Source organism: Mustela putorius, unplaced genomic scaffold (genome assembly GCF_011764305.1).
Source record: "Mustela putorius furo isolate JIRA1106 unplaced genomic scaffold, ASM1176430v1.1 tig00000275_pilon_pilon_pilon, whole genome shotgun sequence".
In the NCBI taxonomy this organism is placed as follows: domain Eukaryota; kingdom Metazoa; phylum Chordata; class Mammalia; order Carnivora; family Mustelidae; genus Mustela; species Mustela putorius.
In genome coordinates this window covers 14279609-14305582 of record NW_025421341.1, presented here as the reverse complement: position 1 = coordinate 14305582, position 25974 = coordinate 14279609, and the positions used below count along the sequence as shown (strand labels likewise).

At 39.9% G+C, this 25974-nt stretch overlaps 1 protein-coding gene across 21 annotated transcripts in view; it reads right to left on the bottom strand.

The window, feature by feature from the left end:
* The window catches only part of MAP2 (microtubule associated protein 2), a 290837-nt gene extending 274052 nt beyond the window's left edge, over nucleotides 1-16785 (bottom strand). For 17 of the 21 annotated variants that reach the window (XM_045078671.1, XM_045078674.1, XM_045078669.1 and 14 more), the window contains exon 1: nucleotides 16534-16785. The gene's annotated coding sequence lies outside the window, so the exon portion shown is untranslated. The remainder of the gene's footprint in view (nucleotides 1-16533) is intronic. The other 4 variants (XM_045078689.1, XM_045078690.1, XM_045078691.1 and 1 more) reach the window with 1 other exon arrangement.
* Between the last annotated feature and the right edge of the window lie 9189 nt (nucleotides 16786-25974).

Here is a 25974-nt window from a genome sequence, read left to right as displayed (position 1 = left end):
TTAGTTGTGTTAAGCTTTTTGGGATTCTCAGCTGCTTTCTCTAAAACAATTCATACATTCAAACATGTTGACCACTCCCTTCATCCACATAATTTTCTTGGCAATAGGGATACCTTGTAGGTACGGTATAAAAAAGCAAATAAAAATTATGTAGTGACTAAAATATCACATTCTACATTTTAAAAATGAGATTACTAAATTTCTCAAAGATATTTAAAAAGTGAACTACTCTATGAAAATGTTTACAGCCTACATACAATGATCTAGAGAGATAAATCAAAGTGCAACATAATAGAAAGTTTTTGATTCTTCGTGAAAAGATTACTGTGTCAACTATACCAATCAATAAAATACGTAAGGGTCCTATAAAACATTATTTTCATTTACATGCTTCTCCAAATAAATTCAGAACAATGCCCATGCCTCTTCATGTTGTATGTCCCAGTATCAACTCATGGCATGACTTAACATTGACCTTAAATGTAAACTGCTTAGACTTATGTCCAAAAGGGCTATAGTTCCTTCATTTCCAGCTGTTCAAGAATGGCTGATATAGCCAGTAGATGACAGACATGTCTAATTTATGGTAATTCTATCGTTGCCTTTTTCTTTGGAACTGTAATTGTGGCATGTAGGGCACTTTGTTCACCATGTTTTAGTTCCTGAGAAATAAGAAATCGTTGTCCTAAACTCAGCTCTAATTTGACTTCCAGATTCTTAGATGTAAAAACAAAACCAAACGAAAACTTTGAGAGATCTTTGGCAGCCATCCTCATTTTAAATACAATGAGACAAGAGCCAAGGCCGTAGATTTTTTCGAGGGCACTTCCTTTATGAGTCTATGCTAAGACAAATTGCTCTTTGTAAATCCTAAAGACACACACACACACACACACACACACACACACACCCATATTAGGCATCTTGCTCAAAGAAGTACAGGTATTGATAAATGTGGACCTTGGAAATCACATGGAGTTGCAGAGAGGTAATCAGGTATGTGACAAATGAAACAGCAGCTCACAGAAATAACAACGTAAAGTAAAACTGGAGGGATTGCCATATGATTCTACTTTCTGTTCTCATTTTATCCTCTCTTGCTTCAGACATGGAGAAAAACTCTTACTTCAGACATGGAGAAAAACTCTCTTCAGACATGGAGAAAAACTTTTATGATGAGTCAAAGTACATAATGATACATGTACATATTCATGTATAATTCAAGTGTTTAACTTTTAAATTTTATTAATTTAAGTAGTGATAGAATAAAACTCAGTAAATTACATTTTAAGCATAAAGTGAATTTTTCATGAAATTTGGTATAAATTTTTCCAAAAAGGGGCCAGTTTTTGCTCTATAATTAGATTATATTATAACTAATTACATAACATAGTCATCCCAAATTTGAAACACTGTTTCAGCGTTAAATACATCCTGTGTGTGGGTACATGTACACACTGGCATTTCCTATGACACTCTCCTTGGTAGATCTAAGAATCATTACCAAGTTGCATGTAATTGATAACACTTTTTTTTTTCAGGGGAATGGTCAATGAATAGCTCTCTTATCCATTTTACCACTTCTAGAAGAGTCAAATAAAAACATCTCTTTTAATGGGACAAAATTTGCCCAACTATTTAATTCCAGTGTGTTAACAAGATCTATTATTAAAATCAGCATCTGTATCGTTTCACATAAAGAGCACGTAAAACAAAAAACCTAAAACTTGCAGTTTCTTATACAGTGAGTCCCAGATTACACTTTGGAGTGGAAAACCTCATGCAACATTCTGGAGAGAAAGAGAATAATATTTAAATATCTGAATTCTAATCCCCAGAGTATTTCCATGGTCATGCACTCATAAAAGAGAGAAAATATTTGGGTTTTAGCAGCTTCCTGCCAGGATCACTTGAATCCTAAGGGTTGAAAAATCATTTGAAAGGCATTTGTGACCAAAGACACAGTAAAAGGTTCAGAAACAACAAACCATCCCATTTTTAAAAATTTAATTGTGAGGGTAATCAATTTAATAAATGTCCTCTGATATCATATTCACACAAAAGTTAGTTTATGTGTGAGAAAATGATTTCAGTTATGGAAACTGAATAACAAGAGTTATGCCATCTGTCTTAATTTAATAGCAATTAACCTTCACTTCTGGAAACTAAGAATAGTATGGACATATTTAATTAAAAGTGGCTGTCTTGAGGCATCTGGGTGGCTCAGACGGTGAAGCATCGCCCTTTGGCTCAGGTCATAATCCCAGAGTCCTGGGATCGAGTCCCACGTCAGGCTCCTTGCTCAGTGGGGGAATGTATGTTTCTCTCTCCCCTCTACCTCTCCCCCTACCAGTGCGCGCTCTCTCTCTCTCTCTAATGAATAAATAAAATCTTAAAAAAGAGGGGGGCACCTGAGTGGCTCAGTGGGTTGAGCCTCTGCCTTCGGCTCAGGTCGTGGTCTCAGGGTCCTGGGATTGAGGCCCCCATCGGGCTCTCTGCTCAGCAGGTAACCTGTTTCCCCCTCTCTCTCTGCCAGCCTCTCTGCCTACTTGTGATCTCTCTCTCTCTCTCTCTGTCAAATAAATAAAAAAAAAAAAAATTTAAAAAAAAAGTGGCTCTCTCATGAAAATATAAATAGTAGCCTTATTTACACCTGATCATGTTCTAAAAAAGGATTCAAAAGATAAAGGCAAAAAGAAATTATTAGTAAGAAAATAAATCACTGAAGAGTTAGTATGTGAAATGTATTAGTTCCTAAGAGTTATTGGAAAGGCACACAATTTTATTCTGAGTTTACTAGAGGCCAAAAAAAAACAAAAAAAAAAAAAACAATGTAAGCACAACTCGTGGGCCTATGGTGAAACTAATCCAGTGGTTTAGGACTACAGGTTCTACTATGTTCTGACTTGAGAGAAAACTAAAAACTCTTTCCATGGGTTTTCATAAAGGGAAATATGCAACTATTGTCCTTAGATAGTTTTTATGTATTTGTGACCTCTTACAAGTATGATTGCCTAATTTCAAAGACATTTTCTAGATTCATGTTCAAACAGGACAATATATGCTAGGAGTTGGTAACCTACAATCCACAGGTCAAACGGGGCTATCACCTTTACTTGCAAATAAAGTTTAATTAGAACACTTTAATACCCATTTGGTCACATATTATTTATTTATTTATTTATTTATTTATTTATTTATTTTAAGATTTTATTTATTTATTTGACAGAGAGAAATCACAAGCAGAAAGAGAGAGAGGGAAGCAGGCTCCCTGCTGAGCAGAGAGCCCGACGCGGGACTCGATCCCAGGACCCTAAGATCACGACCTGAGCTGAAGGCAGCGGCTTAACCCACTGAGCCACCCAGGCGCCCCTATTTTTTTTTTTAAAGATTTTATTTATTTATTTATTTGACAGAGAGAGATTACAAGTAGGCAGAGAGGCAGGCAGAGAGAGAGAGGAGGAAGCAGGCTCCCTACCGAGCAGAGAGCCTGCGCGGGACTCGATCCCAGGACCCTGAGATCATGACCTGAGCCGAAGGCAGCGGCTTAACCCACTGAGCTTCCCAGGCACCTGGTCACATATTATTTATGCGCCTTTTCTTGCTACCACAACAGAGTTGAGTAACTGCACAAAAGTGACCTACAGAACCTAAAGGTTTTCTATTTGGTGTTTTATGGAATAGTTTGCTAACCCCTACCATATGATAATAGTTATAAAGATATTAAACATTTTTAGAATGCAAATATTTAAAATCAGAAATAAGTAGCAAAAAATGTTTCTGGATGTTTAAAACTGTTCGGAAAGAAATCTGTGTTTACTTAGATATTTCCTTGATTTTCAATACACGTGTCCTTGATTTTTAATAATGGTTTACTACGTTCATTTGTGAAGTCATGCAGTCCATGTCCAATATAGCCTAGAAATCAGAAGAACTGTATTGAAATTTGTCCTTATTTCTTCATTTTTCCAAAACCATTGTCCTTTCAAAAATATATATTCTACATGCACATGACATAATCCCAATAGAAGCTCATATTACTAACTACAGTTCTACACAGCTTCTAACTCTTTTGGCTTCCTCAAACCTATCTTCTGGAAGATGTCATAGGGCTAGAATTCCTCACTCCATCCCTATCAGGATCGTCTACTTCCATCCACTGGTATTGATATTTTCTCAATGGTTCATGAAAATGTCTGAAACCATAGCTCCCAAACAAATCGCTTAGTCTCACATTCTAAGTAGGTCAGTGTCCCTATGCTATGCCGTATGTAGAAATTCTAAACCTGCCACTGTACTCTCTCAAATGTGTCTTCTTAATCTTGGATATCACATTCCACCTACCTCTCCCCAGGTCAGAAGCCCTCACCCTTCCTCCAATAGTCTTATGATAAAACCAAAACTCCTACTAAACCCAGTGTTGAAGGACCTCTACAAATCCAAGACTACCTTCTAATCCCACTCTTCTCCAAAAGCAGTCCCTCATTGCAAGCAATCGGGTTTACTGTCATCTCAGTGCTTTTGCTTTTACTACCGTCCTACCTGGGCACTTTTCCAAACCCAGCCACTTATGCAGCCCCACTCCACATTCTGGCTTCCCACATGAAATCTTTAGCTTCTACATATGGTGCTGTATCTCCCCCCTCTGAATTTGCATAGCATTTATAGGCCATACTATTCTTTACCACTGATCTTATTGTGCATTATATTCTTTTTTAGTTTGATGTCTTGTATCTCTAGTCAATGTCAATTAGAGGAGAGCAATATGCTATATATTTTATACTCGGTAGCATATGCATGGTCGTACATTTAGAAGAAAATTACTGTTTCTTTTTAAAGTCTGATCATCAACCCTTTAAAATAACATTTTCCTTTTTATTTGTTAGTGGTATCTCAATATTAAAAAGCCCACATTTGAATAAAATTCTAAGACCACTATTTAGTTTCATATATACTGGAATCATTTCTCAGTCTGGTATTCATACTTTTAATATTTAACCTGAGTCCCTGCAAGTCTGGGAAATAGGTATACCACGCTATCATAGGGTTCCAGATTAAAGTAATTTACATTATGATTTAATTAATCCTAAGAACAAAACAAAAGGGAGTCAAGGAAAGAACAAAAAAAACAGCATTGATTCAATTCTTACTCTAAAAAAGTACTAATTTCTCCTACATTTTGTGACATATTGAATGTCCTGTAAATGACATTACATGAAGGAATTTAAAAAAATTAATAGTTCTGTTTTCTACTGAGGAATACCTAGGAAAAAGTAAACAGCCTTAAAGCATGCCAGAAATAAAATCGATCAAATGTCTGGCAAACTGTGTTTAATGCTAAATTCAATAGATCATTGCACTGGGTCTACAAATATCTGACAAGTACATTAAGTGTTTTAGTATAAGCAATATTGCAGGGTCATTAATCTCATGGGGGATCCAAGATCATTGTGAAATTTGATCATCTCACTTACTAAATTCTCAAGAGATTCAAACCACTGTCTCCATGAAGCAAAATACGTGTTACTCTACTATTTAATTTATTTATGAATTTCGGTACCCTGTTGGTCATTGCTTGTTTACCAATAAAGCTGCTTGGGGAAATAGCCAAAGAACACAAACATATTAAAACTGGAATGATTTTTGTGACTGCTTTTCTCAAATATGTATCTGTACTTTTTTGTCCAGGTTTGCTTTTTAAAGGTTACTTTTGGGTACAAAAAAAGGCTACAGGAGGTTAAAATTACGTATACATGTAATTTCCCAGTATATTAAGATAATGACCCAGTTTGGGGTACCTCTGTTTAGAGCCCTATATGAGATCAGGTTAACATAAGTCTAATTTTATCCCCACCATTGATTTCTGACTTTCTAAATCCTTTTCCTCTTGTGATTTAACACATTAGTGAATAAGATACAGATATGCCTATAGGGATTTAGAAAATATAATTACTTTTTGAAAGCTTTTATGAGATTCTCAAAAAAGTTCGCTTCTACCACCTTTAAAATTAAGATGCACCGCACGTCCAGTAAAAGTCAAAAACCCCTAATCCTGGGGCACCTGGGTGGCTCAGTGGGTTAAAACCTCTGCCTTTGGCTCAGGTCATGATCCCAGGGTCCTGGGATCAAGCCCCACATCAGGCTTTCTGCTCCGCAGGGAGCCTGCTTCCTCCTCTCTCTGCCTGCCTCTCTGCCTACTTGTGATTTCTCTCTGTCAAATAAATAAATAAAATCTTAAAAAAAACCCTAATCCTGGTCCAGAGGATCTGGGTGGCCCGGTACTTGCTTTCTGCTGCTCTCCTCTCCTACAGCCCTTTATCCTGGTTGTTAGACTCCAGTGCCACTGGCCTTATATTTGTTTCTCCAATATGCCAGGCTTCTTCCGGCTTCAAGGCTTTTTTTTTAATGCTCTTTCCATGTTTTGAAAATTCTTGCTGCCCCTCCTCTTCCCCATATTTCTATGGCTCCTATTTCTCATTACTTGAGTCTCCAAAGGCAGCCTATCTCATCCCAAATAACCTCTACTGTATCTTTTTGTTTCTTCTTCCTTATAGCAATTCTTCATATTTCAAGCGTTCATTCATTTATTCATTTGTTAGTTTCTGTCTCCTGTTATTAGACTCCATGAGGGTGGGAATTTGTACGGCAGGCCTAATATCCTACACATTCAGAAAAATTCCTGCTGCAATATTAGAGATCCAATAACTGTCTGCTAAATAAATAAATGAATGATTTATGGGCCATGATACTAGAAATACCTACGGCTCACCAGCCTGATATTTAAGTGGAAGAAAGAGTGAATCTTTCCCAAGGAAGAAAAGGTATTATTTTAATTTCTTAGAGGGCTTGTATAATTTCAGATTATCATATTCAGTAAACCACAACTAAGAAGAGCATAGACTATCTTATTTTTAAAAATTTGCCTTCATAAAGTGTAGATTCCTGGTGTGCAGTTAAGATGATTTTTTCTGTATTTATGGCTCAAAATAAAAATACTTTAGAGGAAGACAATATGCACAACCCAGTCTTTTGCAAATGTGCATGGAAAATATTTTAAGAAATCCTCTTACATCCACTCAGTGATAAAACAGTTGCTCCGATTCTGACGAGTGGATGAACATGTTCACGAGAGAAACAGGACATACTAACATTCTCTAACAGAAGTGTAACAGAATTCCTTCACTCCCTAGGTAGTGATATCGTTTCAGTTTTCAGTGACTAGGAATATGTTTCTCTTTAAATATTTAAGCATGGTTTCTGCTTAATTTCTTTCCTCCAAGATGCTTTTCATGCCTTTCAAATATTTGTCAACTTAAGACTCTAGAATGCCTAAGCAGCGTGGGTGCAGGTGAAGCTCTACTGAACACGGTAACCATAGCAACACCTAATTCTCCTGTAATTTGCTGTCTCCTTGGAAGAAGTGAAAAATAAGAGGGAAGGAGCACTGGAGACCGAGAAACAGGAAGACATACAAGAAAGAAATAAGAGGCCCACAGCCTTTCTAGCTCACTTCCTCTCAGCTAAAAATATTAAAGCTGGGGAAACACAAAGGGAAAGCTATTTTTGAGAAAATTTCATGTTGCAAGAGGTCAGAAAAAAGTTTCAATCGGGCTATTTTTGTTGGATTCCCCTCGTACATAGAGCCAAGTTTAAATACAATCTCCAGCAATCTGGAGGCATCAGCATGGATAGTTCAAGCTCTGAGAAAATCTCTTTGGCTTTCCAAGTACCTTGAGTCTGAGCACACATCCCCAGAGAATTTAAACTTCTGTTTTAAGAGATCCAAACCGCAGGAATGGCCCTGGGCAGGAGCCCTGTCAGCATTTTCCTGGATCGGTTTAGTCTCACCATTTTCAGAAGTGTAGCTGGCATGTAGCTGGTTGGAATGGCCTTAGCATTCCAGGTCCCTCCCTCTTTTGTGTCCGTGGAAAAGTCACAGTGGAGTCACAAGGTTGGGCAGGGATGACTGCCAGGTCACCTAACCCCTCAGCTCAGAAAATGACAATATGATCAGAACTGGAAATGGAGAGTCCGAGTGGAACAGTACAGCACTGGCAGCCTCAGCAAGTAGGGAGCTGGAGCTCTGAATGACGGAGTCTTAGCCAACTCCCCTTCTCAGGACCCTGGGTAAGCCACTTTACAGCTCCCCATACTGATTTATCTATACGTGCTTCAAGGGTTCACACCATTTGCTCTTGACAGTCCCTCTTTCCCTTCAAACATCATCTAATTCATATATAATTAGCAATAACAAACGTGTCTTCTGCAATGGGGCAGAGGCATCAAAGTAAAGAATACAATTAATGACATTTCATGTTTCCAGCTATGTAAGCACATAATCCTTCTATGGCACTAACTAATAGGGTTACAAAGAGCTACTCCGTTTATATAGACTATAAATATATTAGAAACACAAGGAAAGATTTTATTAAAAATCAAAAATCTGTTCACTCATTTACAATATCAGCTTTGTGATGAAAAACTTTGGATTCTTATCACAAACCCTCCCGTAGTCTTTAAGAAGGGGCTGAAATAAGGCAGTGAGACTGTCCAGGATTGTGCAGCTTTCTTAAATTCTAATTTTGATAGTGACCACCCTCAGGTCCTATTCAAAACAAAAGGAATGGAAGTCATGGAACTGGTGACTGAATCTGAAATAGGAAAGGACTTTGAAAAAGAAAACAAAACAAAAAACAAAAAGCACCACAAAACCTCAATTTTACCAAAGGCCACTCAGTAGTCTATAATAACTTCCATCATGTAATCTGTGAATGAGGCAAGCTTTAGTTAGAGACACAATGGCCAAAGCCCATTTAAATAAGCCCTAGACCACACTGACTTTATTGTTTTAGAAGAGATTTGGCTTTCAGTAGGATGCTTAGTGCTTTCTTAATACTTTCTTGGCAGTAAAATTTCTGAAGTTCTATCAACTCTAGCTTCTGCTGTTTCAATGAAGATAAACAGCATCTTGCATGCAAAAGTAGTGTCACCCTCCCTTTTAAAAGATAAATATAAGTACCCAATATTTCAATTTAGGACATTTTGATCAAAATAGAAGTGTTTTTATTTTGAGCCCAATATTTAGTTTTACTACTTGATTTCAGTAATGGACAATGGAATCTGGACTATATCTCTAAAAAGAAAAGTACACCAACAGGCCAAAATTCATGCATTCTGATTTTATTAATCAACACCCATAACATTGTTTTTCTTTCTTTCTTCTTCTTTTTTTTTTTTAGATTTTATTTATTTATTTGAGAGAGAGGGGTAGAGAGGCGGGTTAGGGGAGCAGGGAAGCTGAAAGGCAGGAGAGGGAGAAGCAGGGTCCCCACTGATCAGGGAGCCTGGATGCAGGGTTCCATCCCAGGATCCTGAGATCATGACGGGAGCTGAAGGCAGACACTTAACTGACTGAGCCACCCAGGTGCCCCCATAACAATTTTTTTCTTATAAAATTGTATTTAATACCAAATGTTCTTATGTGGAACATCATAGGACAGTTTTTAATTTTCTCTAAGTCAAATGATTGTAAAATAATTTATTTCAACTTTGAAAAAGGTGTGCTTATAAAAGGCTATCTTAGAAGATTATCATACACACACACACACACACACACAAATACCATAAGCTAACTTTGTGAAACACAAGGCAAACAAATTCCATGTGATCATAAGTTGCTACATGTACTAGGACTCCATATTACTTACTGTCCACAGAAGAAAGAAATTGTATGCTTCAGAGTGCAAACTTTTTCAAACAAATATGTATATGCAGTAAATTAATGAATGAGATCCTGTCTTAGCTATACTCAATAACACTAACATAAAAGAATGCATAACTGAATCCTTAAACTTTCATACTTATTTTTAAAATGGGCCAAAGGAATATGGTATCTCATATAAACACTAACAAAAAGTAAGCAGCATATTGTTTAAAATATTGTTCTGCCAGAAACATGCATCACTTACAGAAAGACTAAATTACAATTTTGAGAGGCATGATGCTCAAATAAAATAATAAAACCTCAAAGCTGAGCATTATTTAATTGCTTTAATGTCAGTGAAAGTGATGCTGCATCATTCTTTCTAGACAATAAAATTGAGAACTTTTTTTTTCATATCCATTCATTATAGAATTACACTGTTGTCCATTAACAATACAACACAGTACTGTTAAAACTGTTACAACAATAAAATGCAGCCAACTATAAAGCCATAAACACTTAGATAAAATAATGTATAAGGTTGATACTGGCATGATTGGTTGACTTCAAATTAATAGAATGTGTGTATTTACTTATGAGTTTGCTTTAAATGTAATAAACCTAGACAGTAAAATGATGAAATGTGTTCATGGATATTCAAGTACTATATTTTAAAATCATTTTGAAATGGATTCAAGATGGCTAATAATGATGTTGTTCAGAGCAATGTAATTAGAAATATTTTATATAAAACAATTTAGTTCAGTATTTTCTGATTGGTCATTGACTCGCTGGTACTCAAAATATTAGTACATCTGCAGAGTTAGTTAACTAGCATAAAATGAAGACAATGGATTGACTGATCATAATGACTTCACTAGTCAGTTTAATTTATAAAAATAGCTGAATCATTTCACTTGGTGTCGGGTGAGAAAACTGACAAAAAAGCAGTTGGTTAGGGGCGCCTGGTGGCTCAGTGGGTTAAAGCCTCTGCCTTAGGCTCAGGTCATGATCTCAGGGTCATGGGATCGAACCCCAGATTGGGCTCTCTGCTCAGCAGGGACCCTGCTTCCCCACCCCTTCTCTCTGCCTGCCTCTCTGTCTACTTGTGATCTCTGTCTGTCAAATAAATAAAATCTTTAAAAACAAAAAAAATGCAGTTGGTTAACTAAATTTTTCATTTTGGAAATAGTTAATCATATAGATGTACCATTTTTACCTGCAGATTTTTAAAGAAATTAATTTAAAGAAGGCTGGTGAGGACACAGTTGGGATGAGCATGTACGTTTAAGATAAGGGAACCTGAGTAAACTTGGTTCAAATCATGGGAAGAAACAAGGTAGTAACTTTTCTTCCTGATCCAGAAAGGCCTCCTAAAGGAAGGAAACATGACCGAAGACTGGTATACAAAGAAAAGATTATTCAAGGCTCGAGGATATAAAAGGCAAGATCAAAGAAAGAGCCAAGATAGAGATGGAGTGCTGAGGAGGGTGAGAAGGTAGCATAAGACTACCACATGTTAAATGAGAAATAGAGATGTAATGGGAAATAAATTTCAATAAAAACAGCAAGATAGATATATATATATATAGTACTTGCATTTTCTAATGATCAATGATTTTTGCCAACACAAGTTGAAAAGAAGGAGCAAAGAAAGGAAAGAACAAAAGAAAGGGGAAAGCATCAGGGGGAAGAAAGAAGGAAAAAGGAAAAGAAAAAAGGGGAAGTCAATGGGGCGCCTGGGTGGCTCCGTGGTTAATCCTCTGCCTTCGGCTCAGGTCATGATCCCAGAGTCCTGGGATCGAGCCCCACATCAGGCTCTCTGCCCTCTCTCTCTGGCTGCCTCTCTGCCTACTTGTGATCTCTCTGTCAAATAAATAAATACAATAAAATAAAATAAAGGGGAAGTCAAGCTGTGTGAACTTATAAGTAAAATTATTTTCTCTAATAGACTTATTAACATAACAAAACCAAAAAAAAGAGAAAAGAAAAAAAAGAGACGTTTTCCACCTCTTGTGTTTTAATGGAAAACAAACTGTTTAAAACTCTTCCCAAAGGACACAATAAATATTAACCAAGTGAAAAAGGAAATTCTGACTTCTTTACTTTGTCTAAATTCTCACAGAATTTCATTAAAATGTATAAGTAAAAAGTATCACAGTTAAAATACTATCACTCAAAGGAAAGCTTATTTCTCTTGAACAGGAAACATTAAGTTCAAAGATTAGATTCAAAGTGTTTTCCATAAAAAGTCAATTAATTGTGTTCGCGTTGTTTTAAAATTTTTGATTCATTCCAGAATTGCTTCCAATAAGCATCCTTTGCAAATTTTACAAGGAAACACCTACGGACTTAGTTCAAAGTAATGACAGGGAGGGATATGAACAAATTATGAGGAGGCAGAAAAACAAAACAGATTTCTTAGTTCTCCAGCAGACGCAGGCTCCTCTCCATCCTGAATCCACAACTATTAACAACTGAGAACTTGCCTCTTTTTCCTTCAACTCTTCTACTGCAATCCACACATCCAGACCTTCCCACAGACCCTTCCCCTTGATTTTGGTTCTTTGTCTACCACTTCAGACTGCATAGTTCTTTAACTGCTTTCGAGGCCTGGTATAAATTCCTGAGGCTGATAATTCCTTGAAAATGCCCAAAGTTTCTTCTCAGAAAACTATGAATTTGAATCTTCATGTGCTATAGAGCATTTATTTTTTTTTTTAAAGATTTTATTTATTTATTTGACAGAGAGAGATCACAAGTAGGCAGAGAGGCAGGCAGAGAGAGAGGAGGGGAAGCAGGTTCCCTGCTGAGCAGACAGCCCAACACAGGGCTCAATCCCAGATCCCTGGGATCATGACCTGAGCCAAAAGCAGAGGCTTTAACCCACTGAGCCACCCAGGTGCCCCTATAGAGCATTTAAAGACATGACTTTCTATAGCTGACTGATGGAAGTATTGAGGGCTGTTAGTATTTGTATTGTATATGTGTGTATACACATACACACACACAAAGAATTATATCTTATCATTCCCTAATTAAAAATATATAAATATATATGGAATAAAGACGTAGGTATACATTAGAGCATTTATATAACTGATGCATAACAGCTTGTCTTTAAGATGTTGGGACATCACCTCCGTTCAAATACAGTCCCTTGCTCTATGTGTCATATCTGTAATACAACTAATACTCAATTGAATGTCACCTCTTACAGAGGAAATAAATCCTTCTAACTTTATTTATTTGTAAATTTCTTAAAGCCAAAGACCATGTTTTCTATTTTTTTGGAATCTCATTACATAGCCTCCAGTATGATATTTCGAATAGGTGACATAGAGGTGAGTAACAAATAGGAATAAATGTTCTCCTAAAAGCTCATTTGTACACTGAGAGTAATACTATTAAAGAATACTAGTAATAGTAATAGAGAAGTCTAACACTCAGATGTGAGATACATGGTGTAAAGGGAGGGGAAAATTGGTGAAATGTTCAAAATACTGCCCATATAAGAGATGCAGAATGAGTAGATGAAGACAATGACAATAATAAAGGCATAGAGAGAATTAAAGTAACAAAAAGAACTGAAATATCTAAAAGATATATCAGGCAGGATTCAAAGAGCTTAATAGCATCTTTAACTCATGAATCAGAGACAAAAGAGCTTATGACCGTTTCAGAATGTTATTTTTTGGTTCATGCATCTAGTAATGACTTACCTAATGACTACTGTTAGCATTAAGGAGTACAGTATTGACCTAAGGGCAGTGTTCTCAGCTACTTTAACTGCTATTTCAGATTCTTTATCTTAATCTGTCATAAGGAAATTAAGAATTGAAAAGACTTCATTAATCAGAATAATCAACTTGAATACTAAAATCCCCACATTGGTTTCATATGGTCTGTCTCCTAAGGATGTTGATGAATAATTTAGGGATGCATGCACTGTTATGTATACATCTCAACAAACATAGTAACTATTTAATCCTCAAACCCAACAGTAAAACTATAGTTCTCAAAAGCACAGCAGTCCAGCCTATTATCCAGTTGCTAATAAAATTCAACACAAAATACGTGTGTCATAAGAAAACATGCAAAAATACAGTAACAAATATTTTTCTTCCTTCTCCCTTCTGATGTTTAGAAAATTTGCAAATCAACTTAAGCCAAAAGTGGTAAAGGAATGAAATAGTTCCTTCAGGCTTAGATTCTGTGCCAAGTTTCATTTCTGGCTGCATATTTTTGTCCAAGTTCAAGATCCCTGAAAAGAAATACTTAAAAGAGAAAATACCCCTTTAACCTCAGCAAAGCAAAATTAGTAGAGGCTGCTATGGGAAGAAAAGGGCTTCTGCCTAGAGATGGGTGTGCTCCCGGTGTTTGGTTTCCACTGAGAGGATGTCTGCTCTCTCAATGAATCTGAAGTAGCTACTATGATGAGGTAATGGCTGTGCCAGTTTCACTGGGTCATGCTCTCTCAGCACATTCTTTCTCTTTCTCCTCCCTGAGAAGGTGCTGTAAACAAGTCATCCTGAGAGAGAGCTGCTGCAGAGAATGAACAAGTCCTACATTCAAAACTGAGACAACTATCCCTGCTGTTGGTAGTCTAGACACAACTAGAAGCTTAAAGCAGCACAGACAGCCAGAAAGAAACAGATTATTTGACGTGGGGGGGGGGGGGGTTAATAAGAGAGGAGAGAAACAAAGAAAATGAAAACTAAAGTAATCAGAAAATTTTTTAAAGGAAGCTTAATTTTTAAATGGCTTAGATCTCTAGATGTACATATTTTAGACAATTTTCTACTTACATGTAAAATTTTTTAAAACTTTTTAAAATTAAATAGTATTATAGAAAATGTTACAAATTAAAGTTAAACAAATCATGAAGAGATAAGCAGCATGTACCGATGATCTTAAAGGCACAATAGCTCTGGTAACAAGCAAATCATGATACAGATGTAAACCTATGAATACATAGGTTATCATTTCTGGTAATAACATTACCAGAAAGTCAATATTCAAATATTCACACAAATTAATATTCTTTATTGAAAGAAAAAAAAATGCCCTTTACCTTTTCTTGGAGGGAGGATGCTTTTTGTGCATAAAGGGGAGAGGGCTGATTGAAACACTGGGGATTTACAAATCCATAAAAATTTCTACCAAAATACCCCTATTGCCCAGTTAAATGGGTGTTTTGTGTCACATTCAAGTGAAAGGCTGTAATCTTCCTTCTGGGCGACCTAAAAGACTTTTATTTATTTAATCTATTTTCATTGCCAAAAAAAATATAATCACCCACAGTAAAATGACAGCGTGACAGAGCTATGCTTTATACTGGGCTGGTACCTGAAGCTCAAGCATGGGACATTTTGCATAATGTGGCTCACATAAAAGGCTTTGTTCTCCATCGCCTCACTGCGGCTGCAAGCCTCAATTTCAGTTTGCAGTCATTTCCTCTCCTGGATCAACCATTTTTAAATAAATTATACCTTTAACATTTGAGTTAGTGCCTTGCCAACATCCATTAATCCTTCAGTCTCACCTTCAAAATTATGTATCACCCAACAATATCTTTTTCTTGTTTTGCACTACGGATTTTATTCATACCATAATCCCCAAACCCTCAAAGATAAATTTAAAAGAATTTGTCTTTTAAGTAGTTACTCCCTTTCGTAATATTACATATATAATGTATTATATGTGCATGCGTGTGTGCGATGTGTCCAAGTGCACCCATGTGCGTGAGTTTGTATGTGCATGCATTGTGTCAGTTTTAAATGTCTATACCCTGGAAGCATTATGCTAAGGGCTTACAGCAGATGGCACACAGCGATTGTTAGAAACGGGCTTGTTGCTAATGAAAGCTTTTTATTTCCTGACAAAAATCCTGAAGTCCTGACACCAGGCAGTGTAACATCAATTCCAGTTTTCAAAGATGCTTTTTATTCTGACCCCATCTGCTTTACTCCCCCCTCCCCTCCCCTACACACACACAAACACAACACCACCCCACTCCGGGCTCCTTTCATACACGCCTCCTTGAAATTTCCATCCTTAAACAAAAGACTAGGTTGGGGAACGATGAAACTCGGCAATGAGGGCCCCAAAAGCCTTAAAAAAGAAAAAGAATAGATGGACGGTAGGTGCAGGTTTCTCACCCCCATCGCTTGAACAGACCGTGTGGAGCTTCAAGCTCATCCAGACATTTTTTCGTGTCCCACCCTCCAACACGAGCAGACACTGGTTTTTCATTTTCCTAAAATTATATTTATCAATCTTCTTCTTCCAGCTGTTTCTGGAAGAATTACAAGGAAATGCTTTCAAATTGACAAGGCTTTCTTTACTCACTCCTCCGTCAGTGTGCAGTTCTCTGCAGCTAGATGGACACACACACACACACACACTCACACACACACACACACCCCTCCACCTCGAATTCTTTTCCCCCCATTATCTTTGTATAACCCACTCCTCGTCTTTCTACAGCTCAGGTACTGTTAGCTCTCACTATGGATATCCTAAGTTCCCGGGGTTACAAAGTGGTACCTAACCAGGTCATACACGCTTCTACAAATCGAGAGCCCAGGTAGCGGCAGCACCAATTCCCCTGCTCCGTGGGGACACCTGGAGAGGCCGGGCCTGCAGCTGCCGCCAGGTGGGAGGCGGGAGAGCCGGCCAACCTGTGCCTGCTTCCAAGGCAGAGGGAACAAGACCGCGCCCTCCCCATGCCCACCCCTTTCCTGGCTGAGGCTCCCTCCAAGCAGAGAGCCAAGCGGAGAAAGGAAAGGCGCCCTATACAGAACCAGAGGCGGGGACGGCTCTCTTACCTGGTCTGGATGCACCCACGGGAGCGGCTGCCTGCGCTCACGGACCTGAGGACGGTGCCCTCCGGAGAAGAAAGGGAGACGGGGCAGGGGAAGGAGGAAAAGGAGGAGGATAACCGAAAGAAGCGGAAGGAAAGAAAAGGAAGCGAGGAGGAGGAGGAGGAGGATGCTGCTGCCCCGCGGCCGCCGAGAGCCCGCGCAGCCCGAGCACCCGGCCCAGTCTGAGCGCCGCCCTGGCCTGGGCTCTCCAAGCCGCCGCCCCGCCCCGCCCCGGCCCTGGCCCCGCCTCCCCGCGCCGGCCCCGCCTCCCCGCGCCCGCCGCCCCTCCCCCGCCCCACCTCCCGGTGCGGCCGCCCGCCGGCCGCTCCGCGGTGCCCCCGCCCGCCGGCCGCTCCGCGGTGTCCCCAGCTGCAGTGTCCGGGAAGGGAGAGCGCGGCCGCCCCGCCTCCTGCCGCAGCCAGTCCGCCGTCCCGCGGGGACCGCAGCAGTGGCCGCTGGCGGAGCCTGCCAAGCCCCGGCCACACGGGGCTCCAGGGAATTCCCCCTCCGCCGCCGTCAGAGTGAGACCAGCGCCCTCGGCCCAGGGGCTCCCAGCGGACCCTCTTCCCTGGCTCCTGGGGGAATTGGAGGGTGTCCCCGTAAATGCTCTCCTTTCCTTCCTCTGTCACTGTGAGGAAAGGGCTCCCGTTACCCCTTCGTGGGGTAGGCTCACTGGCCTTGCTTCCACAAACCTGGCAACAGTTGCATTCAGAAAAGACAGGAAAATGAGGTGCGAGGGAGGGGCATGAGGACCGAGAAGAACTCTTGTCAGTTGTGAGGGAGCAAGGACTGAGGGTTCAGAGAAGTCTAGACCCAGCTCTGTCACTAATCAGATCCATCCATTCATTTATTCATTCAATAAATGTGCAACATGGGGGCTTAAGTGGGTACGAGAAGAATAAATGAAGCAAGATGGGATTGGGAGGGAGACAAACCATAAGTGACTCTTAATCTCACAAAACAAACTGAGGGTTGCAGCGGGGAGGAGGTTTGGGAGGAGGGGGTGGGATTATGGACATTGGGGAGGGTATGTGCTTTGGTGAGTGCTGTGAAGTGTGTAAACCTGGTGATTCACAGACCTGTACCCCTGGGGATAAAAATATATGTTTATAAAAAATAAAAAAAATTTAAATCTAAAAAAATAAATAAATAAAAATAAAATAAAATAAATGTTTATTAAAACCTACTCTGAAGGGCACTGTTCTAGGCACCGTAGAAGCATCAGTGAATAAAACCAGCCCCCCTGCCTTCCTCCCTGTACCCCAAATTACTGCCTCCATGAACGTTATGTACGTGCTAGATAGCTAGATGTGAGGCCCTAAGTCCCTTCACATAATCTAAATTTCAGTGTAAGAGTGAGGATTAAAAATATTAGCCCAACCTCTCTGCCATTTTTACTATGAAGATATAATTAGATCATGAATAAGAAAAGTCTGTGAAGAATATAAAGAGTGATATAAAAATAATGAATTAGAAAGCACAGAAAATGTTGATCTTGAAATGTGGCCTTTAAAAAATATCACCTTAGATACTTCTGAAAGTGATATGACCACAGAGAAAGCAAATGATCCTTTACCATGGAAACTTCATAATCAGAGAATAGCACCTTATTGTCAGTAAGAGCTCAGAATTGCTTCAAAGCATCTCTATCAAGTTGTAACAAGGTGTTTTTAAGGTCAGCCAAGATAGTGAGGTGTGGCTTGTACAATTTCAACAGTGCTGATGAAGCAGCACTTATAATTTGGCTTTGTCACTTCAATTATCCATAGAATCATAGAACCCTAGAACATTAGAGTTGATTTCCTAGTCATCTGGTCCAATTCCCTCAATCTCCAGATGGAAAAAAATCTAAAGATGAGAGGCTGTGAAGATTAAAAACCATAACAGAGCAAAAGCTGAAACCTTGGCCTCTGAAGTCACACCCTGTGCCCTACGTATTTCTTCCCTCCACCCAGCTTTAGTCCATGTCTCTGTAACACTTCCAGTGAAGTTGGAAGGAATGGGGCACACCCCAGTAGCAGGGAAGTTGTAGGAGTTAGGTCTCTTCCTCAGAACAGGGCCTGCTTGAGAAGAAAATCTGAGGAGACTTATGAAAGGATATGAGGGATGGAAGGAAGATTAAGAATCCTGCCAGGGTATTCTGAGAGTATCTCCAGAACTACATAGTACAATTATTGAGAGTTTCTGCGTTCCTGTTAATTGCATGCTATTTGTCATAAGAACCACATTCCAAAAGGAAGGTGCTCCTTCTGCTTTCCTTCATTTCAGGCAGAATTCCCCTGAGTCTGCATCAACTGTGAGCTTAAAGTAGACAGATACAACTTCAGGCCTTTGAACACAATCCTGCCCATCCTCATCGTCTGAAAACAAAATACTGTTCAAGCTTTGCAATTAGTTTCGAAATCAAGTATTACAAGTCTTCCAGTGTTATTATTCTCCTTCAGAACTCTTTTGAATCATCTACTTTTTTCATTTCTATGTAAATTTTCAGCCAGTTTGTCAATTTCTATAAAAATAATGCTGTTTTTAGTTGAAATTGTGTTCAATTTATAGGTCAATTTTTACGGAATTGCCACCTAAACAATATTGAGTCTTCCAATCCATGAACATGGTATAGGTCTCTATTTGTTTAGGTCTTCATGAGGCTTATTTTTTTTAAATATATTATTAATAAGCTTCATTTCCCAGAGTTGTTTTACATTTACAGAAGAATTGAACAGAAAGTAAAAAGAGTTCCTAATGTACTCCCTTTCCCTCTGCCCAGATTTCTTCCATTAGTAACATCTTGCATGGATATGTTACCTTTGTTACAATTGATGAATCAAGGTTGAAACATTCTTATTAATAAAAACTATAGTTTACATTAAAGTCTGCTCTTGACATTGTAGTTTTACAGGTTTTGCTAAATGTATACTGTCTTGTATCTGCCATTTACAGTATGATACAGAATAGTTCACTGCCCTAAAAAAATTCCTTGTGCTCTACATATGCCTCTCTCCTTTTTCTCCTCTCTACTCAGATGTCATGTAGTTGGAATTATACAATACATTGTCCTTTTAGACGGGCTTCTTTCATTTAGCAGTAAGCATTTAAGATTTTTTTTTATGGCTCAATAGTTCATTTCTTTTTATCACTCAGTAATATTTCATTGTATGAATGTACCAGTTTATCTTTTCACCTATTGAAGGCATCTTGATTGCTTCGATTCTGTGACAATTATGAATAAAGCTGCTATAAACATTCAAGTTCAGGTTCGTGTGCTGACATATGTTTTCAACTCGTTTAAGTAAATACCTAGGAACACAATGCTGAATTGTATAGTAGACTACTTAGCTTTGTAAGAGACTGCCAAACTGTCTTCCAAAGTGGTTGTACTTTTCCAACAATAGTAAATAAAAATTCCTTTCTCCACATCCTTGACAGCATTTGGTGTTGACAGTATTTTAACCCACTGAGCCACCCAGGCGCCCCATTGGTGTTGACAGTATTTTAGATTTTAGACTTCCTGACAGGTGTTCTACCTTATTGCTACTTTCATTTGCAATTCCCTCTATCAGGGAACCCTGCCTCCTAGTTAGAGTAATCAAACTGTAAACTCTGGGGTTTTTTTCTGAGGGAGAACAGCAACTGGAAACTAGTAAATCTACCACCCCCACAAAGAGTGGTAACTGTCAAATAATATAAATTGCCTGAGGTGCATAAAGAGAGAGGAGAAACTAGCTAAGAACTACATCAAGTAGATATAGTATGCCCTGCCCATAGTGCTTCTAATAGCCTGTATGACCAGTAAAAAAGCCACATGGTTCATGGTGGATGACCATGAACTATCAAGTGTTCACTAATAAGGGGAGTTTCCCTACCCCACCAGCTATGCAGCTGTTCCCTATATTGCCATATATTGCATACCTCGGCCAAAGTCCTAGAAGTGTATCAGACTGTGCTGGACTTAGCAAATGACTTTTTCAGTAAAATCTTGGCTGCTAAGTCAGAAGATACATTTTGCCTTCATGAGAGAGGGGCAACAATGAGCCTTCCAAGTGTTTCCATAAAGCTACCTGCACTGCCCTCGCATATCTCACGAGAGGCTAGCCAAACACCTGACCCTATTCTCCTTTGCACATCACTAAAATGGGTCTATTACATTGACGATACAATGTTTTCATGTAAAGACTTGCCTCTCCTGAAGGACACTCTGTAGACATTTCCGGAACATTTGTGGCAGAGAGGATGGACAGTGAACCCACAGAATTTCAAGACCCAGGCACTGCCATAAAGTTCTGGGGACTTAAAGTCCTTTGGTTGGGCAGAGATACATGTTGTCCCAGACACCATGACTGATCAAGTGCAGCTTATCTAACCCCTAAGGACATGAGATAAATACAACAGTTTATGAGGATTTGAGGATTTTGGAAGACTTTTCTCATTTTGAAGGGCCTGTCACAGTGCCTCCATCTCTTATACCACCTGACAGAGAATGGATGTGTGTGAGAATGAGTATCAGTGTAGCAAGCTGCCTTTGAGAAAGCAAAAATACTGGTGGAGCCCATTGAAACTCTGGACTTCTATCTGAGTTAGATGTGTCTGTGGCTCTGGAAGGTATAGGCTGGGCACTGTGGCAGGGACAACAGAAGAAGGAAATATCCCTAGAGTTTTGGTCCCAACTGTGGAAAGGAACAGAAACCTGATATACGTCCATAGAGCAACTGCTCCCAGCAATGGAACAGCAGTCCTCCAGGTAGACCCTCTCATGAAGGAACAGCATGCTAGGGTAGGAACTTCCCTTCTCTTCAGGGGGTAGGTTAGTAATGTATTCCATCTACCCACTTCTGCTATGGCTCAAACTCCTACTTTAACCAAGGCCTATTTGCAGGACAGGAGCATCCTATCCACCAGCCCACTGACTGTAAGAATACAGTACTGTTAGACCCTGTGGAGTATGTAGGATTTCTAATGCCTCCGCCCCAATCCCTCGGTGGCCTCTTTGGCCTATAGTGAGGCAGTAGAGGAGATTCCCTCTGATGTATGGTAAAGAGATGGGTCTAGCTAGTGCAAGCCATCCACACAGACTGCAGCCCAATACTGACACCATCTGGGTGGAAACAGGAACAAACCAGGGCAGTTACTGGGCTGAACTCAGAGCAGTTTGTTTGGCTGGTGTTCATTCATGAGCCCTGGCCATTAGCCCTTTGCACTGACAGCTGGGCTCTTGTAAAGGGATTAACCCTATGGCTTGACCAATGGGAATCTGAGGAGTGGCTGATCATGAGGAAGCCCTTCTGAGGTCAGGATATGTGGAAAGACATTTGGGTTCCCTTGCAAGAGCCTGAGGCAGTCCTCACTGTCTTCCATGTCACAATCCATAAAGGTGCTGACACCCCTTCTCCATCAGGAAACTGATGCCTTAGCTTGGGTGCAAGCCCTACAACCCACTCTTCAGTAGATGCAGCAGATGGGGTGCTAAAAAGAGCAACCACCATAGCACCCAGGAGGGGTGCTGCATTGCCAAGAATGCAGGATTGAAATACACTGACTTGGTTAATACGGGAACAGCATGTTCTGTGTGTTCTAGACAACACCAAGGCGACTGCCAAAGGAATCTGGAACCATCTACTGGAGTTCCAAACCAGTAAGTATTTGGCAAATTAATTATACTGTCCCCCCTCCTCTGAGAAATGATTCAAAGTATCCCTTGGTTTGTGTGGAAAAACTTGGTCTGGCCTAGCCCAAGTTTCCCCTGTTGCTGTACAAACCAGGGTGCCACCATTAGAGGATTAGCAGAGCTAAGTACCGTGCACAGATACCCTCAATGAACAGACAGTGATTAGAGGTCACATTTCAAAGGTTATGATGTGCAAGATTGGGTAAAAGAACAAAACTTTGAATGGAGGTTCCATCTTCCCTGTAACATGCGAGCAGCAGTGTTGGTCAAAAGGAAGAATGGAATGTTAAAGCAGCAGACTGAATTACTAACAGGTAAAACCACCTTGGCCAGGCAGTACATTCTCAGAATTTAATACATTTGAATGATCAACCAGTAAGCCCTGTTGCTCTGTAGGCCAGACTGGGATACCCGTCAAAATGCCCATACTGTAAAAGGTATAGAAGTTATTATTCTGATTCTCACTTGGGTAATGCTGCTGAGAACACCATGTCCCATCACACCTGGGAAAGGCATCATGGACTGGAATTTGCAATGGGACATGTCACCTGGATTGGGAGTTACTTTGCTCCACTGGGTGAGGGGAAACTACTCAATCTCCACTGGGATCCCATTGTCCTGCTGGTAGTCAGACCTGCTGAAACACACTATCCCTGGAAAGGAAAATGCACCATTGAAAGAGGAAAGAAGGTGGGGTCCTAGTCTGGCTTATGCCATCTCCAGTACACCTCCTGACACCAGACAGGGCTGCTTTCCCCGGCCAGGAGGTATGGTATATACAGCCAGCTCAAATTCCTAAGCTGCAGCACATTAACATGTAAGGATCAAGCCAAAGGTGTAATTCTTATGGAAGGAGAAGACCCTCCCATACAAGTTCCTACTAAATATCCAGCTTTTCAAACTTGGACTTCTCTTCCTGTGGTGTCCAGTCATGGGATGGGCACCTGATGGAAATACCTTTCTACAATGGGCCCACTCTATAAAATCTAAGAAATCAACCCCACTATTGGACATGTTGGCACGCCCCTCTCTAGCTTGTCATGATTGCCATGGTGGGCATCACTACTCCAGGGAGGGCATTGGAAGGCACTAAAACAGTACATTACAGAAGAACAAGCTACGACTAGTATTCTCAATTCACCTGCTCAATGCTGACCCAGAAACCTGGCCTGTGACACATATTATCAATAATCCTGGGTGAGGGGATTCCTTTTCTGTCAAATTACAGAGGCAACCCCTTGAACTGCTGACTGGAAGTGTCATAAAAACATCACCATCAAGGCCATGAGTCATCATGCCCAGATTTGGTGTGAGTTCCTGTGGCTCAATTCAGATTATGCCGAGTTGAACACAAAGGCACCCTTATTCCAAGTTGGGGACAGAAAGATGCCAAACGGAACCAACCCAGTTATACCAGGAATACGGGATGGATATTACTGGAACTGTGTAGCCATTCTGTCATATTAAGGAGAGCAATTAGTGTGGCACTGACTAGTCATGCCACCCAGGTGTGTACTGGGGAATCCCGAATGTATCCCCATGGCTATGAGACATAAATCTTTGTCTGTGGCTGCCACCTGTGTGGCTGGGCTGCTGTATCTCGAGTTTTCCCTGTACATAGTGGAGAATATGCCCCATGATAACAAAAATTCCCAACTTCCCTCTTCTCAAGGCTAGGTGGGCCCATTCCATCTTTTACTGGTATGATCATTTGGCCACTTTCTTCCCCTCCCCTGGCCTGGAGGGTGTTACACCACACAGAGAAAAAGTCCCTATTAAATTCAGCCAACAACCTTAAATGACAGCCTGAAAATCGTATCTTTACTGAACACCTAAATGACTCTAATAAGAAAAGCTGTCCTCCAAAATAGAATGACCTTGGACATGATTATTGCTTTGCAAGAAGACACCTGTGCCATTATCCAAACAATGTTGTACATTCATACATGATGAGTCTACTAATGTATCATCTTTATGAAATTACATGAAGACAAGTAAACACTCTGAGTGATCCTCCCCCCCAGCCTAAGGGACTTAATAAATGAATGGTTAGGGCTTTCAGTAGAAAAAAAAATTGTTATTAATTTAAAGGTCATTATCTTAATCTGTGTGGTTTTTTTGGTTGGGTTGTTCATTTTGTTTTGTTTTTTTCCTGCCTGTGCCTCTATCATACCTGTGGCATCTGCCTCCGATGCCCGATAGCGCCAAATGAGTCACCCCCTTGCTAGTGAAACCCCTTGCTTATAGCTCAGGGCATACTACAGACAAGGGGGCATTTAAAATTGCAAGAGCTGGTCACCAGAGGTGTTGGAAGAGGTCGTCAGGAAGATATGACCATCGGTTGACCTGTGAGCTGGATTGGGGCTGTCAGAGGCATCCCACCCCCTCCCCTTGTCCTTCAAAAGTATGTTCTCCCCACCATTTCCCAAGTGGGAGTGGTTTTCAAGAATACAAGATTGTGAGAGAGCAATGTGTTGCTGAGAACGTCTGAACCCAGTAAGGCTTCTTAGGTTTTTCTTGGCAGGCAAGCACAGAGATCTATTCATCCTGGAGCCACCCACAACAAGCCTCAAATATAAGTTCCCTTGCTTATTAATCCTGCTACTTTACCAATCTGAAGACCTCGCTTCTTCAGTCTCTACTTGCCCTCTGTGTACAGGGAGCTATTTTCAGATAGCTCCCCGGGGAGCACCTAAACTTCCCACGTGAACCAGCAGTCGTATTTTCTATAATGGCTTTGTATGCAGCAATTATAAAGCATTCAATACTATGAAGATAAACAACCCATCTCAGCCCTCCATCAAAAGACTAAATAAGTGAAAAGTTACCTTTACCACAGTACATGCAGTAATGGCTACTAAGAACATGGAAAGATGCTCCATGTACCCTAGGAAAAAATATAATTACAAAGACTGGCAATACCGAGTGTCAGTGTGGATGTGAAGACATTGGAATTCTCATACATGCATGGTCATAATAGAAAGCTCTGCATTCACTTTGGAGCACAGTTTGTCAGTTTCTTAAAAATTGAAAGGTGCACTTACAAATACCTAGGTTTTCCACTCTCTGTCCTCTGCCCAAGAAAAATGAAGCATATGTCCACACAAAGATGTTTATCTTCATGTTCAGAGCAGCATAACTCATTAGAGCTGAAACCCGGAAGCCCCCCATATGTCCATGAAGTTGGGAGCAGATATTATAGTTCTACGCTAGAAGACCAACACACAATAATGGAACCAAATACTGACATATGCAACAGGCAAGATAAACCTCAAAGACGTTTTACTAAATTAAAGAAGTCAAACACAAAAAACTACGTATTGTATGATTTCATTCGTGTGAAATTTTAGAAAAGTCAGAACGATAGAAACAGAAAGTAGACGGCTGGTTGCCTGGGGGTGAACAATGGGAACAATAATTGACTTCAAACCAGCAGGAGGGAATTGTTTGTGGTGCTCTTAGCGTTCCCAAACTGCATTGTTACGGGTGCACAACTGTGTAAAGCTACTAAAATTCATCACACTGTACACTTACAATGAATGAATTTTATAGTATGTAAATTATATCTCCATAAATCTGTTGGGGAAAAATTGTGCACAGTGCTGTTGTGGAGTGTTTTATAAGTGTCAGTTATGCCAATTTGCCCAATATTGCTGTTTTATATCAATATCTCTGCAGATTTTCTTTTTATTTGATCTCTAAGTGCAGACAAGAGTATTGGAATATCCAATTATAATCATAAATTT